Below are 14,395 nucleotides of genomic sequence, written 5' to 3' on the forward strand. Positions count from 1 at the left end.
GTTCCGATGGAGTTGGGAGGGGCTGTACCGAGGGGTACCGGAGGAGGAGGCTCCCCCTGCACCAGCTGTGGTCGGTCGGGGAGGACACACGGCCGATCGGTGCTGGGGGGGTCCCTCTGGGAGTCGAGATGGCAGGCGGAGCACTTCTCGATCACCCCAGGTGAGTCAGCACCAAACTCACCCAGAACCCCCTGTTCGTCACATGTTCGTCTTGATTTCTTTCCTTAAATTTTTCCCCTCTTCCCAGCATAGGGCGCTAGTCGATTCAGGCGCAGCTGGGAACTTTATGGATCGCGGACTCGCTATTAAATTAGGTGTTACGCTTGTGCAGATAGATTCTCCCTTTCCCGTGCACTCCCTAGATAGCCGGCCATTAGGGTCAGGGGTGGTCAGGGAGACCACGGTTCCACTGGACATGGTAATGCAGGGGAATCATAGGGAGCGTATCAGTCTCGATATTATTGATTCGCCTGCGTTTCCAGTGGTGCTAGGGATTCCCTGGCTGGCCCGACACAATCCTACATTTTCGTGGAGACAGGGGGTTCTCCAGGGGTGGTCAGAGGAGTGTTCTGGAAGGTGTCTGGGAGTTTCCGGTGCCACACCGGTGGAGCGTCCAGACCAGGGTCCCACGGTGTGCCTTCCCCCCGAGTATGCCGATTTGGCAATCGCTTTCAGTAAAAAGAGGTACATTCGGTTCTCCATTTCACCCGTCTCCTCGAGTTTCTTTTTTGTGAAGAAAAAGGAGGGAGGTTTGCGTCCGTGTATTGATTATAGAGGTCTAAATGCCATCACAGTGGGGTTCAGCTACCCACTACCTGTCATTGCTACGGCAGTGGAATCATTTCAGGGAGCGCAGTTCATCACAAAATTGGATCTCAGGAGCGTGTATAGCCTGGTGCGTATTCGGAAGGGAGACTAGTGTAAAACCGCATTTAGTACCACATCGGGCCACTATGAGTACTGCGTCATGCCGTATGGGTTAAAGAATGCTCCAGCCGTTTTCCAATCCTTTGTAGACGAGATTCTCAGGGACCTGCACGGGCAGGGAGTGGTTGTTTATATCGATGACATTCTGATCTACTCAGCCACTCACGCCGCGCATGTGTCTCTGGTACGCAAGGTGCTTGGTAGACTGCTGGAGCATGACCTATACTTCAAGGCTGAGAAGTGTGTGTTCTCCAAATGAGCCGTCTCCTTTCTGGGTTATCGCATTTCCACCTCGGGGTGGAGATGGAGGGTGACCGCAGTAAGGCCGTGCGTAATTGGCCGACTCCGACCACGGTAAAAGAGGTGCAGCGGTTTTGGGGTTTTGCCAACTACTACTCTTTCTCATCTGGACCGACCACCAAAATCTGGAGTATATTCGGTCAGCTAGGAGACTGAACCCACGTCAGGCAAGGTGGGCCATATTTTTCACCCGATTCCGGTTCACGTTATCGTATAGACCGGGCTCCCAGAACGTGAAGGCGGACGCAATGTCCCGCCTTTACGACACGGAGGATAGGTCCACCGAACCTACTCCCATCCTTCCCGCCTCAAGGCTGATAGCACCAGTGGTATGGGAGGTGGACTCGGACATCGAGCGGGCATTACGGGCTGAACCCGCGCCTCCTCAGTGTCCGGCGGGGCGGAAGTACGTGCCGCTTGGTGTTCGGGACCAACTGATTCGGTGGGCTCACGTCCTACCCTCCTCGGGTCACCCTGGGGTGAGGAGGACAGTGGGGAGCCTTCGGGGGAGGTATTGGTGGCCTACCTTGGCTAGGGACGTTAAGGTTTATGTCTCCTCCTGTTCGGTATGCGCCCAGAGTAAGGCTCCTAGGCACCTTCCTAGAGCTAAGTTACAACCCCTCCCCGTTCCACAACGGCCATGGTCACATCTATCCGTAGATTTCCTGGCCGATCTTCCCCCGTCTCAGGGGAACACCACGGTTCTGGTGATTGTGGATCGGTTCTCTAAATCCTGCCGTCTCCTCCCGTTGCCCGGTATCTCTACAGCCCTACCGACTGCGGAGGCATTATTCACCCACGTCTTCCGGCACTACGGGGTGCCGGAGGAAATCGTTTCTGATCGGGGCCCCCAGTTCACGTTCCGAGTATGGAGGGCGTTCATGGAGCGTCTGGGGGTCTCGGTCAGCCTGACCTCCGGTTATCACCCCGAGAGTAATGGGCAGGTGGAGGGAGTAAACCAGGAGGTGGGTAGGTTTCTGCGGTCGTATTGCCAGGACCGGCCAGGGGAGTGGGCGAGATACATCCCCTGGGCCGAAATGGCCCAGAACTCACTACGCCACTCCTCTACTAATGTGTCCCCCTTTCAGTGTGTGTTGGGGTACCAGCCGGTCCTGGCACCGTGGCATCCGAGCCAGACCGAGGCTCCTGCGGTGGAGGAATGGGTGCAGTGCTCCAAAGAGACCTGGCGGGCCGTCCAGTAATCCCTTCAACAAGCTAGTGGACGGCAGAAAAGGAGTGCTGACCGCCACCGCAGTGAGGCCCCAGTGTTTGCACCGGGGGACAGGGTCTGGCTCTCGACCCGAAACCTGCCCCTCCGCTTGCCCTGCCGAAAGCTTGGGCCGCAGTGTGTAGGGCCTTTCAAAGTCCTGAGGAGAATAAACGAGGTGTGTTATCGATTACAACTCCGTTCCTATTATCGTATTAACCCCTCATTTCATGTGTCTCTCCTCAGGCCTGTGGTAGCTGGTCCCCTACAGGACGGTGGGGTGCCGGAGGTCCTTCCTCCTCCTCTGGACATCGAGGGGTCCCCGGCATATACAATATGGGCCATTCTGGACTCGAGACGCCGGGTGAGGGGCCTGCAGTACCTCGTGGACTGGGAGGGGTACGGTCCGGAGGAGAGGTGCTGGGTACCGGTGGGGGACATTTTGGATCTGTCAATGTTGAGGGATTTCCATCGCCTCCATCCGGATCGCCCTGCACCTTGTCCACCGGGTCGACCTCGAGGCCGGTGTCGGCGCGCTGCGGGAGCCGCGCTTCAGGGGGGGTACTGTCACAACTCCGACCGAAGGTGGCTCCCCTTCCCGTTCGGGTGGTCGTCGTCGGCCTACTAGCTGCCACTGATTGGTTGTGAGCACCCTGTGTTATGTTTTGTGCATTAAAGAGCACCGCATCGCACTCTCTGTTTCCTGCGTCTGACTCCACACCCACGACACCCGGATCGTTACAAGAACCAGATACTGGTATCTGTACAGAGCCTAAGCTTGTTTATTTTCTTAGGTCATATTAAATGTGTTTACACCAGATACAGTTGAAGTTACATACACCTTAAACAAATACATTTAAACTCAGTTTTTAACAATTCCGGACGTTTAATCCTGTTTTAGGTCAGTTAGGATCACCACATTATTATAAGAATGTGAAATGTCAGAATAATTGTAGAGTGATATTTCAGCTTTTCTTTCATCACATTCCCATTGGGCCAGAGGTTTACATACACTCAATTAGTATTTGGTAGCATTTCCTATAAATTGTTTAACTTTGGTCAAACGTTTCGGGTAGCCTTCCACAAGCTTCCCACAGTAAGTTGGGTAAATTTTGGCCCATTCCTCCTGACAGCTGGTGTAACTGAGTCGGGTTTGTAGGCCTTGCTCGCACATGCTTTTTCAGTTCTGCCCACAAATGTTCTATAGGATTGAGGTCAGTGCTCTGTGATGGCCACTCCAATACCGTGGCTTTGTTGCCCTTAAGCCATTTTGCCACAACTTTGGAAGTATGCTTGGGGTCATTGTTCATTTGGAAGACCCATTTGCGATCAAGCTTTAACTTCCTGACTGATGTCTTGAGATGTTGCTTCAAAATATCCACATAATTTTTCTTCTTCATGATGCCATCTATTTTGTGAAGTGCACCAGTCCCTCTTGCAGCAAAGCACCCCAACAACATGATGCTGCCACCCCCGTGCTTCACGTTTGGGATGGTGTTCTTTGGCGTGCAAGCCTCCCCCTTTTTCCTCCAAACATAAGGATGGTCATTATGGCCAAACAATTCTATTTTTGTTTTATTGGACCAGAGGACATTTCTCCAAAAAGTACAATCTTTGTCCCCATGTGCAATTGCAAACCGTAGTCTGGCTTTTTTATGCGGTTTTGGAGCAGTGTATTCTTCCTTGCTGAACGGCCTTTCAGGTTATGTCGATATAGGACTCGTTTTGGTACCTTCAGGCATTTGGAAATTGCTCCTAAGGATGAACCAGACTTGTGGAGGTCTACTATTTTTTTAAAGTCTGGTCTGATTTCTTTTGATTTTCCCATGATGTCAAGCAAAGAGGCACTGAGTTTGAAGGTAGCCCTTGAAATACATCCACAGGTACACCTCCAATTGACTCAAATGATGTCAGTTAGCCCATCAGAAGCTTCTAAAGCTACTACATACTCTTCTGGAATTTTCCAAGCTGTTTAAAGGCACAGTCAACTTAGTGTATGTAAGCTTCTGACTCACTGGAATTGTGATACCTGAGCTCTTTGAGGTTAAAGACAATCTTTTGAAAAATAAAATTAAGATCTGGTACAAGCTCTGCATTCCTCCAGACAAACATGCATGGTGCCAGAGACTCACTTCGCCATAGGCAGTAAACACAAACAATGAATCAACATGAACCAATTATTATGAACCAACCATATATGACCATGTAGACCCAATCTATGAGACAAAGTGTAATTTAAAACAAATTGTAATAGGTTTGATGGGTGAGGTCTCAAGCTATTGTTTGCCTGAGGTAGAGTTTCTCATGATACGATGTAGACCACACTACCTACTGAGAGAGTTTCCATCTGTATTCTTTGTAGCTGTTTTACATACCACCACAGTCAGGCTGGCATGAAGACAGCATTGAATGAGCTGTATTCCGCTATAAGCAAACAAGTAAATGCACACTCAAATGCGGCGCTCCTAGTAGCCGCGGACTTTAATGCAGGGAAACTTAAATCCGTTTTACCAAATTTCTATCAGAATGTTAAATGTGTAACCATATGGCAGTTTTGGAGCAGTGTCTTCTTCTTTGCTGAGCAGCCTTTCAGGTTATGTCGATATAGGACTCGTTTTACTGGGGATATAGATACTTTGTACCTGTTCCCTCCAGCATCTTCACAAGGTCCTTTTGCTGTCGTTCTGGGATTGATTTGCACTTTTCGCACCAAAGTACGTTCATGTCTAGGAGACAGAACACGTCTCCTTCCTGAGCGGTATGACGGCTGCGTGGTCCCATGGTGTTTACACTTGTGTACTATTGTTTGAACGTGGTACCTTCAGGCGTTTGGAAATTGCTCCCAAGGATGAACCAGACTTGTGGAGGCCAACCTTACTTTGCTACCTGACAACTTTACGTTTTTTACTTTTTAATTACCGTTTATATTTTTAGTTTTCCCTCACTCAACTTTTTTTTCATTCAACTTTTTCACTCCGGACGCTTTATCTGGACGTGGTTCTTCAGGACCTCCAACAACCGAAGCTAAGTAGTAACATTAACATGATGCCTTCACTCTATTCTATCACTCTTTCTTTCTCGCTTTTCTCTTCTCTTCTCTCCCTCTCTTTATTGTCGAACTGTTTTATAATTGAATGTGTTTGTTTGTCTGTTTTTTTTATGTATTTGTCTACAAGTTTATATATGTTTACAACAAGCAAGGGGAAGATATCAGAATAGGGGCATTGGGGAATAATAATATACTGTACAGAATACATTTCTACTGTAGTGAAGCCGTCTCTAGAGCAATGCAAGGTCTCTTTCATGATCATGTGAAACGTCAATTGCTATGGAAATGCTGGGATGTGTTTTTCAATTATTAAGGTAATTATGATGCAACTGTGAAGGTGATACGATATGGATTACAATTATCATCATGAATATTAAGGCTATACACACTACATGTTACACACATAGACACTCAACCATGCAAATTGGCAGAGTTATTATTTATTTGGGACATCACACATTATAGTCCTACTCTTATACAGACATTGTACACACTCTCACTCTATCACATCCAATATCATACACATCAACCTACTCAGATTTGCTACACATAATATCTTGTCTCAATGTTCTGACATCTGTGGCATTGGCTCACAGGCAAACAGGCAAGGAAATAAAACACATATTTCTAGAACCTAAGAGAGAATAAAGTAGACGGCACCAAATTTTGATTTATGGCCATGTCCAAATATGGGCATCCGGCCAGGACATCCGGTTCCTGTTGTCACGTGTTAGAGGGTGTGTTATTTTATATCTATATTGCATCTATTCCTTTGAAGTTGTCATGCTGATCGATGTCTAGGACCTGGTTGAACTGGGGGGTTCTGTGTTTGAACTTTTGAAAGAGTATGGCCCCACACCCCCAGTTTTATTGTCCTTATGGTTGCTATCTATGAAGCAGGAATGTCTGGGAGGGTGATTGTGTGTGTGCGTGTGCGTGTGTGTGCGTGTGTGCGTGCGTGCGTGTGTGCGTGTGTGTGTGTGTCTGTGTGTGTGTGTGTATGTGAATGTGAATGTGAATGTGTATGTGTATGTGTGTGTGTGTGTGTGTGTGTGTGTGTGTGTGTGTGTGTTAGAAACAAGGTCCCTTGGCATTGTGTCCATTTCAAGCTTTCAATAACAATAAAACAGCCATCTAAATAATGTTTCTCAGCCTAACACACTGTTGAGTTTCCTATTTAGTTCTCTTTATATGTACATGCACAGAGCTTCCAGATGGCTCCAGCCTATGGATGTTCGGTGCATGTACACCGGGGAGATTAGAACCCCAAAGAAAAGATCCTAAAGGTAATTTCAGATTCAGGTTTAGGGTGTAATAACTTTAGGGAAACCACATTTCACACTATGTACAGACCTAGAGAGCCAACACATAAAGGTGTAACAGGGATGAATGGATATTCAATGTACAACAGTCTTCAGTAACAAGCAATACGTGTTAAATATGTGTCACAGTCAATAATGACAGCCTCTTTATGAAAGGCCTTTATGTAACGGATGCGAAACGGCTAGCTTAGTTAGCAGTGTGCGCTAAATAGCGTTTCAATCGGTGACGTCACTTGCTCTGAGACCTTGAAGTAGTAGTTCCCCTTGCTCTGCAAGAGCCACGGCTTTTGTGGAGCGATGGGTAACGATGCTTCGTGGGTGTCAGTTGTTGATGTGTGCAGAAGGTCCCTGGTTCGCGCCCGGGTATGGGCGAGGGGACGGTCTAAACTTATACTGTTACATTTACTTATGGCTAAACAGTTTCTACCCAGCTTATTAATTAATGCTGTGGGATAAATCAGGTGTTTCTAGGTGGGCTTAAACAAATCTACAGTGAAACAAACGTGTACACTTTACACACATGTTTATTGACTTTAAAAAAATAAAATACATTTAAAACAGTATCTCACCCTTTAACGATAGGAAAATGCTTTGATGGAGCGGGCAAGCGTCTTTGCGATGGTGAATTGGAAACGGATAATGGTCAAGGCTAACCAGCCCCTTTATCTGTAAGAAATAGTAAAAATGTTGAATTATAACGTGTGTTAAAATGTATGTACTAAATATTTTGAATCATTGGTTTTAAAAATGTATCTCACCCTTTCACGAAAGGGGAAACTGTCTTTTCTCTCACGCCCTGGTCTGTCGCAGAGAAATTTAATGTCTTAAAAAAAACGATGTATTATTTTATAGTCTTTCCTACAATGGTATGTTATAAACATTACTGGTTATTAAAGTTTGTAATGATGTACAACTGTAGGCCTCCAATGTTTTTACATAAAACACTCGTGATGCATGTTTAAATATTAGGACAATTTGCTAATTAATTCTAATATGTCTTAAAAAAGTTTGTACTAAATATTTTGGAATTAAATAAAAGGAATTTAAAACAGTATCTCACCCTTTAACGATAGGAAAATGTATTTTACATCATCACCCCGGTCTGTCGCGAAGAAAAAAGACACAGACAATCAGGGTGCGTGAGTGTGCGTGTGACGGGCCAGTAGGACTGTGCCCAGGGATCTGCACTCAAGGCACTTCCTCTCTGTAGGGGATTGTTTGAAACCAAGGTTTGCACTATCATGCATACAGCATGTCCAAATATCTGCCGACCACCCCCCCGGGGTTAAACATTGATATTTCTAATCAGCGCTCAACCACACTGCACACTGCCCTAACCCATCTGGAAAGAGGAATACCTATGTGAGAATGCTGTTCATCGACTACAGCTCAGCATTTAACACCATAGTACCCTCCAAACTCGTCATCAAGCTCGAGACCCTGGGTCTCGACCCCGCCCTGTGCAACTGGGTACTGGACTTCCTGACGGGCCGCCCCCAGGTGGTGAGGGTAGGTAACAACATCTCCACCCCGCTGATCCTCAACACTGGGGCCCCACAAGGGTGCGTTCTGAGCCCTCTCCTGTACTCCCTGTTCACCCACGACTGCGTGGCCACGCACGCCTCCAACTCAATCATCAAGTTTGCGGACGACACAACAGTGGTAGGCTTGATTACCAACAACGACGAGACGGCCTACAGGGAGGAGGTGAGGGCCCTCGGAGTGTGGTGTCAGGAAAATAACCTCACACTCAACGTCAACAAAACTAAGGAGATGATTGTGGACTTCAGGAAACAGCAGAGGGAACACCCCCCTATCCGCATCGATGGAACAGCAGTGGAGAGGGTAGTAAGTTTTAAGTTCCTTGGCGTACACATCACAGACAAACTGAATTGGTCCACCCACACAGACAGCATCGTGAAGAAGGTGCAGCAGCGCCTCTTCAACCTCAGGAGGCTGAAGAAATTTGGCTTGTCACCAAAAGCACTCACAAACTTCTACAGATGCACAATCGAGAGCATCCTGTCGGGCTGTATTACCGCCTGGTACGTCAACTGCTCCGCCCACAACCGTAAGGCTCTCCAGAGGGTAGTGAGGTCCGCACAACGCATCACCGGGGGCAAACTACCTGCCCTCCAGGACACCTACACCACCCGATGTCACAGGAAGGCCATAAAGATCATCAAGGACAACAACCACCCGAGCCACTGCCTGTTCACCCCGCTATCATCCAGAAGGCGAGGTCAGTACAGGTGCATCAAAGCTGGGACCGAGAGACTGAAAAACAGCTTCTATCTCAAGGCCATCAGACTGTTTAACAGCCACCACTAACATTGAGTGGCTGCTGCCAACACACTGACTCAACTCCAGCCACTTTAATAATGGGAATTGATGGGAAATGATGTAAAATATATCACTAGCCACTTTAAACAATGCTACCTAATATAATGTTACATACCCTACATTATTCATCTCATATGTATATGTATATACTGTACTCTATATCATCTACTGCATCTTTATGTAATACATGTATCACTAGCCACTTTAACTATGCCACTTTGTTTACATACTCATCTCATATGTATATACTGCACTCAATACCATCTACTGTATCTTGCCTATGCCGTTCTGTACCATCACTCATTCACATATCTTTATGTACATATTCTTTATCCCTTTACACTTGTGTGTATAAGGTAGTAGTTTTGGAATTGTTAGCTAGATTACTTGTTGGTTATTACTGCATTGTCGGAACTAGAAGCACAAGCATTTCGCTACACTCGCATTAACATCTGCTAACCATGTGTATGTGACAAATACAATTTGATTTGATTTGATTTGATTTGGATTGATGATCATATTATGAGCAATAAGATCTGCTCTTTTAGTCTACAAACGGTGTCAGTGGAGGAGGTGTTAAACCTATTGAAGTCATTACCTGATGGTAAATCTACAGGTTATGGTCTTATGGACAATTTTTTGCTTCGCTGTGCTGCTCCCCAGATTGCAGTTCCACTGAGATACTTATTTAATTGGTCACTGGAAAAGGGGTTGTTTGCAAATGTATGGAAGCATGCGAAACTGTGTCCTATTCCGAAAGACTGCAAAGAACCCATTACTCCTGCCAATAGTCGACCAATTAGTCTACTCCCTACACTCAGTAAGATATTGGAGGGTATTGTGAGTAGACAAATGTGGGAGTATATAGAAAAGAATGATCTGATTACAGCCAATCAGCATGCTTATCGCAAAAACCATTCCACTACCACTGCATTGGTTGAGATGACTGACCAGTGGCTCAATGCTATGGATAATGGCAGGTTTGTAGGTGTACTATTTTTAGATTTCAGTGCAGCATTTGATTTAGTGGATCATGAAATTATTTTGACAAAATTAATGCATTATGGTTTTAAGGAGGTAGCATTGAATTGGGTACAGTCATATCTAACTGACAGGAAACAGTCCACCTATATCAATGGTTTATTTTCTTCCCCTAATGTGTTAAACTGTGGAATACCGCAGGGCAGCTGCCTTGGGCCACTTCTCTACTTAATATACACCAACGACCTTCCCTATGCCTTGGTTGAAACTCAAGCTACTATATTTGCAGATGATACTGCAATTTATGCAGCAAGACAATTGGTTCAACAGGTACAGCAAGCTTTGCAAGGAGATTTGGAGATTATCAGGAAATGGGTTTGCCAAAACAAACTTGCTTTAAACACCAAGAAAACCAAAGTTATGTCGGTCTGTTCAACTAGGAAAAGGCCAAAACAGCATGGGATACAATTAAGTATGGGAGGAGTACAAATTGAAGAAGTGGCAGAAATCAAACTACTGGGAGTGCAGCTAGACAACTGCTTATCATGGTCGTCTCAAATAACTAATCTATGTAAAAAAAAAATATTAAAACAGCATGCATAATCAGAAGGATAGCTAAATATTTACCAGGGAAAATCCTTCAGCAAATAACACAGGCATTGGTTGAGAGTCAAGTGAACTATTGTTCGGTGGTCTGGGGAAATGCATCATCTAGTGAAGTTAGGAGGCTGCAGAATGCACAGAATAAAGCAGCAAGGATTGTTTTAAGGCGGAGATATGGTTCTTCTGTTGCAGTCATGCGCAGTGTTCTTGGTTGGTCATCAATCGACAAGATAATTGAAAAAAACATGCTTATCTTATTTTATAATAGAAATATTTTAAAACGGCCAAGTTCTATTCACAATGGTATTCAGTTGGTAAGAGACAGACATTCAGTAAATACTAGGAATAGATTATCCAGACAGAAAAAAGAAATGGGCAAAATAACATTTCGATTTAGAGCAATAAAGAAATTGAATAAATTAACTGAGCAAACTAGAAACCTTTCAATATATAAGTTTAAACATTATTTAAAAACAATTTAAATATAGTATATAGAAATGTTGTGGGTATAGTAGATGAAGAATCAATATTTTTTTTATATATTTTTTTAGATTGAGTATTTATTGGGTCATTATGCTAGTGTATTATGTATGTTTGTAATAGTGTGAAAGTGTGTTCGTATTATGTTGATGCGTTGTGCAGACCTCACTACCCTCTGGAGAGCCTTACGGTTGTGGGCGGAGCAGTTGCCGTACCAGGCAGTGACACAGCCCGACAGGATGCTCTCGATTGTGCATCTGTAGAAGTTTGTGAGTGCTTTTGGTGACAAGCCAAATTTCTTCAGCCTCCTGAGGTTGAAGAGGCGCTGCTGCGCCTTCTTCACGATGCTGTCTGTGTGGGTGGACCAATTCAGTTTGTCTGTGATGTGTACGCCGAGGAACTTAAAACTTACTACCCTCTCCACTACTGTTCCATCGATGTGGATAGGGGGGTGTTCCCTCTGCTGTTTCCTGAAGTCCACAATCATCTCCTTAGTTTTGTTGACGTTGAGTGTGAGGTTGTTTTCCTGACACCACACTCCGAGGGCCCTCACCTCCTCCCTGTAGGCCGTCTCGTCGTTGTTGGTAATCAAGCCTACCACTGTTGTGTCGTCCACAAACTTGATGATTGAGTTGGAGGCGTGCGTGGCCACGCAGTCGTGGGTGAACAGGGAGTACAGGAGAGGGCTCAGAACGCACCCTTGTGGGGCCCCAGTGTTGAGGATCAGCGGGGTGGAAATGTTGTTGCCTACCCTCACCACCTGGGGGCGGCCCGTCAGGAAGTCCAGTACCCAGTTGCACAGGGCGGGGTCGAGACCCAGGGTCTCGAGCTTGATGACGAGCTTGGAGGGCACTATGGTGTTAAATGCCGAGCTGTAGTCGATGAACAGCATTCTCACATAGGTATTCCTCTTGTCCAGATGGGTTAGGGCAGTGTGCAGTGTGGTTGAGATTGCATCGTCTGTGGACCTATTTGGGCGGTAAGCAAATTGGAGTGGGTCTAGGGTGTCAGGTAGGGTGGAGGTGATATGGTCCTTGACCAGTCTCTCAAAGCACTTCATGATGACGGAAGTGAGTGTTATGGTAGTCGTTTAGCTCAGTTACCTTAGCTTTCTTGGGAACAGGAACAATGGTGGCCCTCTTGAAGCATGTGGGAACAACGGACTGGGATAGGGATTGATTGAATATGTCCGTAAACACACCAGCCAGCTGGTCTGCGCATGCTCTGAGGGCGCGGCTGGGGATGCCGTCTGGGCCTGCAGCCTTGCGAGGGTTGACACGTTTAAATGTTTTCCTCACGTCGGCTGCAGTGAAGGAAGGTCCGCATGTTTTAGTTGCGGGCCGTGTCAGTGGCACTGTGTTGTCCTCAAAGCGGGCAAAACAGTTATTTAGTCTGCCTGGGAGCAAGACTTCCTGGTCCGTGACGGGGCTGGTTTTCTTTTTGTAATCCGTGATTGACTGTAGACCCTGCCACATACCTCTTGTGTCTGAGCCATTGAATTGAGATTCTACTTTGTCTCTATACTGACGCTTAGCTTGTTTGATTGCCTTGCGGAGGGAATAGTTACACTGCTTGTATTCGGTCATGTTTCCGGTCACCTTAACCTGATTAAAAGCAGTGGTTCGGGCTTTCAGTTTCACGCGAATGCTGCCATCAATCCACGGTTTCTGGTTTGGGAATGTTTTAATCGTTGCTATGGGAACGACATCTTCAAAGCACGTTCTAATGAACTCGCTCACCGAATCAGCGTATTCGTCAATGTTGTTGTCTGACACAATACGAAACATATCCCAGTCCACGTGATGGAAGCAGTGTGGAATCAGATTGGTCGGACCAGCGTTGAACAGACCTCAGCGCGGGAGCTTCTTGTTTTAGTTTCTGTCTGTAGGCAGGGATCAACAAAATGGAGTCGTGGTCAGCTTTTCTGAAAAGAGGGCGGGGCAGGGCCTTATATGCGTCGCGGAAGTTAGAATAGCAGTGATCCAAGGTTTTTCCAGCCCTGGTTGCGCAATCGATATGCTGATAAAATTTAGGGAGTCTTGTTTTCAGATTAGCCTTGTTAAAATCCCCAGCTACAATGAATGCAGCCTCCGGATAAATGGATTCCAGTTTGCAAAGAGTCAAATAAAGTTCGTTCAGAGCCATCGATGTGTCTGCTTGGGGGGGGAATACAGTGCCTTGCGAAAGTATTCGGCCCCCTTGAACTTTGCGACCTTTTGCCACATTTCAGGCTTCAAACATAAAGATATAAAACTGTATTTTTTTGTGAAGAATCAACAACAAGTGGGACACAATCATGAAGTGGAACGACATTTATTGGATATTTCAAACTTTTTTAACAAATCAAAAACTGAAAAATTGGGCGTGCAAAATTATTCAGCCCCTTAGTTTCACAGACTTTGACGCAGACAAAAGCTTCTTGTAGCCATCAATGAGCTTGCTGCACCTTTCTACAGACAATCTGGCCCACTTTTCAGCTGCAAACTGCTCTAATTCTTAAATATTTTAAGGGTGCCCTCCACCAACTGCTGTTTTCAGATCTCGCCGAAGGTTTTGGATGTGATTCAGATCTAGACTCTTCGCTGGCCACCAGAACTATCAAGGCACAAGGCGAGACCCAGATGCAGACACAGGAGGCAGATGGTTGGAGTCTTACAATGTTTATTAATCCAAAAAGGGGTAGGCAAGAGAATGGTCGTGTACAGGCAAAAGGTCAAAACCAGTTCAGAGTCCAATAGGTACCAAAGGGCAGGCAGATTCAAGGTCAGGGCAGGCAGGATGATCAGGCAGGCGGAAAGTAGTCCAGAGTCAGGCAGTGGTCAAAACCAGGAGAACTAACAAAAGATAATAGAAAAGCAGTACGGGGGAAAAACACGCTGGTTGACTAGACTAAACATACAAGACGAACTGGCACAGAGAGACAGGAAACACAGGTATAAATACACTGGGGGAAATAAGCGACACCTGGAGGGGGTGGAGATAATCACAGAGACAGGTGAAACAGATAAGAGCGTGACGAGAACAGTCCAGCATCGCTTCTTAACCATTCCTGGGTGCTTTTTGATGTGTGTTGTTTGGGGTCGCTCTCCAACTGGAAAACCCACAACCTTCAGTGGAGACACTGGCTTGAGCATTGGACTAGAAAACACTTGATAATCTGCTTATGTTATTATGCTTTGCACA

This window comes from Oncorhynchus clarkii, chromosome 24, assembly GCF_045791955.1.
Source record: "Oncorhynchus clarkii lewisi isolate Uvic-CL-2024 chromosome 24, UVic_Ocla_1.0, whole genome shotgun sequence".
NCBI lineage: Eukaryota > Metazoa > Chordata > Actinopteri > Salmoniformes > Salmonidae > Oncorhynchus > Oncorhynchus clarkii.